The following is a 5,803-nucleotide window of genomic DNA, read 5'->3' as shown; positions in this document are numbered from 1 at the left end:
TTTTTTTTTTTTACTGAGATGATTATGTTATTTTATCTTGTTTTCTATTATTGTGTTCTATTATTATGGATTGACTTTCAAACGTATAACTTTATGTTTCTGGGGTAAACCAAACTTGGTCATGATAAATTTCTGTATATGTTAACACTTTGTTAAAAGTTTTACATCTATCTTAATAATAAATACAGGTCTGTAATTTTCTATTTTGTTCTATCTTTTCAACATTTTTTATTAAGGTTATTTTGCTAGCCTTGAAAATTGACTTGGGAAAACAGACCCTTTCTTCTCTATTTTATAAAGGTGATTTGGCAAAGTTAATATTCTTTCTTTGTAAGGTTGACAGATATAACCAGTGAAGCCAACTGGCCCCAGAGCTTTTTCTGTTAAAATGTAATTAATCACAAATTTAATTCATTTATGATATGTAAGAAAAATAATTTTTCCTTATTTTTTATAAGTTGGATTTTTCAAAACATCATTTCATCACTTATTAAATGTATTGTCATAAATATGTTCTTAGTATGTTATTCTATGATTTTTCTTTTAATATCTAAGGGTTGTAATGATACTCATTTTTTTCTTTGATAGTAAAGCTATGAATTTATTGAATGTATTATTCTTTTTAAAGGACTTTTTACTTTTCTCTATTGTTTATGTGTTTTCAATTTCATTGATTTTCACTCAAATATGCATATTTGTTATTTGGGGGTTGTTTCTTTTGCAGTTTAATTAAATTCTTCTCATTAATTTATTCTTTTTTGGCATCTTATTATGGAAGCTTAAAACATTGACTTGAAATTCTAAATTTTTATTAAGGTGTTAAGGTGATTAATTTTCCTGTAAAACTTGGTGTAACTAAGTCCCCCAAATTATGATTTATTTGTTTTTTATTGTCATGCAGTCAGAAGTATTTTCTAATTTCTCTTGGGATTATTTTACTCATATTTCTTAAAATATTTTTCTGTTTCATTCATTTTTTCTTCTATTGTGACTGTGCACTGACTTCCCAACTGACTCTCTTTGTGAAATGAGGCTTTCCAAAGTTCTTTTAGTATTATGAGGGATTTTTGATGGTAAATTCACATAGCATTTTCTGGAATTTTCATTATTTTGTATTTTTGTCGCTGATAGAGCAGTTCACTGAGTGTGCGGTTCTAAACTGAGTTTCGTGGACTTTTGTCCTCTCATGTTGAAAACGGGATTTAATTTTAATCTAGAGTCAGTTGATCTTATTGAGAAGTTGTCAAGTTGTCATTCATTAATAACTAATATTTCCTTTTTATTTAGCTTCTTTTGTTTCTAGGTATGGGTTTTTGTTTGTTTGTTTTTGTCTTGTTTTGTTTTTTTGAGATAGAGTCTCACTCTGTTGCCCAGGCTGGAGTGCAGTGGTGTGCTCTCGGCTCCCTGCACCTTCCACCTCCCTGGTTCAAGCAATTCTCCTGCCTCAGCCTCCTGAGTAGCTGGGATTACAGACATGTGCCACAATGCCTGGTTAATTTTTGTATTTGTAGTAGAGAGGAGGTTTCACCACATTAGTCAGGCTGGACTGCAACTCCTGACCTCATGATATGCCTGCCTCAGCCTCCCAAAGTGCTGGAATTAGCTAGGTATGGGATTTTTACCTGCTTCAGATTCCCTAGTATCTCTGAATTGAGAAGTTTGATTTGATCATTTAAAGACAGCCTCTCCAATTGTAACAGTCCCTTCAATTGTTGCATTTTCATGGCCCTCTTTTTATCTCTTTAAGTATATAAATATAAGTATCTTATAGTTTATATGATTATACTAATTGCAACCTATGATTAGTTGTTTGATTGTAATAGAAGCTATTCATTTCCCTCCCCCATTTCCTCATATTTCTCATATCTGTCAGATCCTACTATTTCTATGTGCTCCAGATACTTAATATCTACAAATCTATGTCTAAGTTGTTTATTTTGCTAAACAACAAAAACAACAAACAAACAAAAGCAGAGAAGAAAGACTATCTGCTCTGCTCACTTAATGGCAGGCCTGTGGTGGGGGAGTTGAGACTACCTAAATAAAACACCCAATAACTTTTAAATAATAATTTTTCTTTAAATACCCCAAAGCATCTCATCTCTCACATGGGATAATTCTTTGATGTGAGTTTTATTCTATTTTTAAGATTTTCCCATGAGATTAATTTTAATTTTGATTAATTTTTTTATTTCCGTAAGTTATTGGGGAACAGGTGGTTTGGTTACATGAGTAAGTTCTTTAGTGGTGATTTATAAGCCCATTGTGTCATTCTCACGCTTTTGCATCCTCATAGCTTAGCTCCCACTTATGAATGAGAACATACAATGTTTGATTTTGCATTCATGGGTTACTTCACTTAGAATAATAGTCTCAAATCTTATCCAGGTTCCTGTGAATCCCATTAATTCATTCCTTTTTATGGCTGAGTCATATTCTATCATGTATGTGTGTGTGTGTATAATATATACATATATATATCTCTCACAGTTTTTTAAATCTACACTTGTTGATTGATGGGCATTTAAGTTGGTTCCACATTTTGCAATTGCGAATTGTGTCTTTTTCATATAATGACTTCTTTTCCTCTGGGTGGATACCCAACAGTGAGATTGCTGGATCAAATGGTAGCTCTACCTTTAGTTCTTTAAGAAATCTTCACACTGTTTTTGGAACAGAAAACCAAACACTGCATATTCTCACTCATAAGTGGGAGTTAAACAATGAGAACACATGGACACAGGGAGGGAAACATCACACACTGGGGCCTGTCAGGGGGTCAGGGGCAAATTCTTCGATTAGGACAAATACCTAAAGCATGCAGGTTGATAGGTGCAGCAAACCACCATGGTACATGTATACCTACATCACAAACCGGCATGTTCTGCATATGTATTCCAGAACTTAAAGTAAAATTAAAAAAAAAAAAAGAAAGAAATCTCCACACTGTTTTTCATAGTGGTTGTACTAGTTTACGTTCCCACCAGCAGTGTAGAAGTGTTCCCTGATCACCGCATCCATGCCAACATCTATTTTATTTAATTTTGTTGTTGTTGTTGTTATGGCCATTCTTGCAGGAGTAAGGTGATATCACATTGTGGTTTTGATTTGCGTTTCCCTCATTATTAGTGATATAGAGCATTTTTTGTATGTTTGTTGGTCATTTGTATATCTTCTTTTGAGAATTGTCCATTTGTGTCCTTAGCCCACTTTTTGATGGGATTGTTTTTTTCTTGCCTATTTGTTTGAGTTTGTTGTAGATTTTGGATATTAGTCCTTTGTCAGATGTGTAGATTGTGAAGGTTTTTTTCACTCCCTGCGTTTGTTGGCTGTACCCCCACCTTTTTCTGTAACAGTTTCTCCAAGCCAATCAATATTCCCTGCACTTTACAAATCTACTGCTTGGTTGCCTGCAAATTATTTCCCAGTTTCTGCTTCTGGGAGTATATAAACTAACAAATTGAGTTCATGTTACTATGTTTAACACGTCACATCTAATTTTCCAGATATGTATCAGGACTTAGCTTCTGAGAAGTTAGCGTACATATAGTCTTCTGATGTGTTTTGATTGTGGAATAGATGTTCAACTTTAATTTGCATACGTTTTGGTGTAAAGTTCTGTTAATTCCCATATATTCATATTTTACTTGTCCCCTCCATGGTTATTCAGAACTCCCCAAGGTGTAGTGTTCTTTTTTTTCCCTAAACTGCATTTATATAGCTGATAATCATTGATCAAATTTCTAGAATTATTTGACTAGCCTACGATTTTCTAGTGGATGAGTAAGATTAAAAAAAAAAAAAGGAGACTTTCTACACAGCTTTATTTGTCCCCAGACTCGTCAATAAATAAAAGAAGAGTTGAGAAATGATTAATAGGTGCATGTTTTCTTAACTTGACTCTGAAATTTAATATTTTAGAATGATATTTTGCAATCATTTTGCATGTTTACACTATTTTCCCATCAGTACAGAAAATAAAATATTTAAATATTCTATTATATCTGGCCTTGTTTTCAAAGGCATTTTTGAAAATTTCTAAGGAAACAAAATAAAACAAGATAACGTAAACTAGAAATAGGCCTTGAAAGAGGAAGTAAGATATGAAAGTGAATGAACATAAAGACAAAATGTATACGTTCAAGGCCCATGGCTCCCTTATTTTCTGTGGCTCAGAAATTCAGCTGTAATGTATCTTTAGCAAATTTAGAGAAGATTACCCAGTTAAGTATTGTTATTCCTGATAAGCAAAACGGAATATTTAGAAAGAGAATATTTGTTAATATATGCAAACTTACTTCTACAACATTTTATATACACAGCAATAAGCTTCATACGTTCTTTCACGCAAACGGTTGGAATTTTCTAAAAACACAGAGATTAAATAGTTTACTATATAATATAGTTTAGTCATATATTTCATTACTATAATGGCATAATTTAGCAAAAGATTTAGAACTTATTAAGGAACATATTCATTGCTTTTAATATATTAATTATCTTTAGATTTTATCAAAAATTATTTCACCATATTTGATTTTCAAATCCAAAAGTGATGGAGAATACATAAACATGTAATTGACAAACAGAAATGTTTTATTGGCTTTGGCCAATATAAACTACTAAATACTAAAATATATAGTATTTTAATAGTCAGTAAGGGCCAGGCCCAGTGGCTCAAACCTGTAATGCCAGCATTTGGGAGCCCAAGACCGGAGGATAACTTTAGTTCAGGAGTTTGAAATCAGCCTGGGAAACATAACAAGACCTTGCTTCCCCAAAATAAAATTCAAAATTAACAGTCCTGGTGATGTGTATCTGTAGTCTTAGCTATTCAGGAAGCTGAGGGGGAAGGATTGCTTGAACCCAGGAGTTTAAGGTTTCAGTGAGCTGTGAGCACTAGCATACCACTGCACTTCAACCTGGGCAGCAGAGTGATCCTGACTCAAGAAAAAAAAAAAATTATTAACTAATTATTAACTAAATTATTTTGTAGACATGGAATGTCAGCAGACTTTAAGCATCATCTCTGTGATTTATCTGCTTGCAAATTGAAATGAAAATGATTATTTCATTATGACAATTTATAGTAGATAAATACAGAAGTGGTTTTCTGCTAGGAAAAGTCGGAATGTAAAATTCAAACCAAAAGTCATTTCTAAAACATCGATTTTAAGCACCCAGCATTATTTACTCATCCCTATTCTGATTTCTGTTCTCTGTTGGGAATGTTTGAAAATGTGTAATTTTTTTCCAGTAATGTAGCAGGGTGCCCTTTATAACTCCTCAGTAAACATGCTTTATGTACAATAGCTAATATGAGAGCCAAGGAAGCAAATAGCTGATTGAAATGCCTTACAAAATCCTCATTTCTATTGTAAGAAATAACATGAACCAAGAAGAAAACTCCCTGTGGTGTAACATACGGATCAGCTACTCATTTGATTAGTGTAAACTGGCAGGAATGGCATTATTTGGTGGGAAGATTTTGTTTATATGATTGAAAGAACAAAAAGGAATCAAACAACCTGAATAAAAAGAATTTCTTTGCACAAGAGACTTATGAAATATACCCTGTGTTCTCAGTCAGGAAAAAATAATCTCATTAATATATATTCATGGGGCTTTATTTTTTCTCTCTCTCTATTATTTCCTAAAAAGAAGAAGTTTCAGCTTGATTATTCTAAATAGGTAATTAAGATATAAAGTCTTCTGGTTGCATTTTTTTCACAAAATATTTCGTGCTTTTTAGTTGATATATGAAGACGTAAAATAAAGACCTTAATTATAAAGTAATCCAGAA

General features: G+C 32.5%; 1 long non-coding RNA gene across 1 annotated transcript in view; it reads right to left on the bottom strand.

Annotated features, from left to right (window-relative positions):
* LOC108526429 (uncharacterized) overlaps nucleotides 1–5,803 on the bottom strand; it is a 17,993-nt gene that overhangs the window by 9,755 nt on the left and 2,435 nt on the right. The window contains exon 2 of the long non-coding RNA XR_001884525.1: nucleotides 4,299–4,365. This is a non-coding gene — a long non-coding RNA (uncharacterized LOC108526429). The remainder of the gene's footprint in view (nucleotides 1–4,298; nucleotides 4,366–5,803) is intronic.

Source organism: Rhinopithecus bieti, unplaced genomic scaffold (genome assembly GCF_001698545.2).
Source record: "Rhinopithecus bieti isolate Rb0 unplaced genomic scaffold, ASM169854v2 scaffold_3067, whole genome shotgun sequence".
NCBI classification, from domain to species: Eukaryota; Metazoa; Chordata; class Mammalia; order Primates; family Cercopithecidae; genus Rhinopithecus; species Rhinopithecus bieti.
This window is presented reverse-complemented; position numbering and strand designations above follow the sequence as displayed.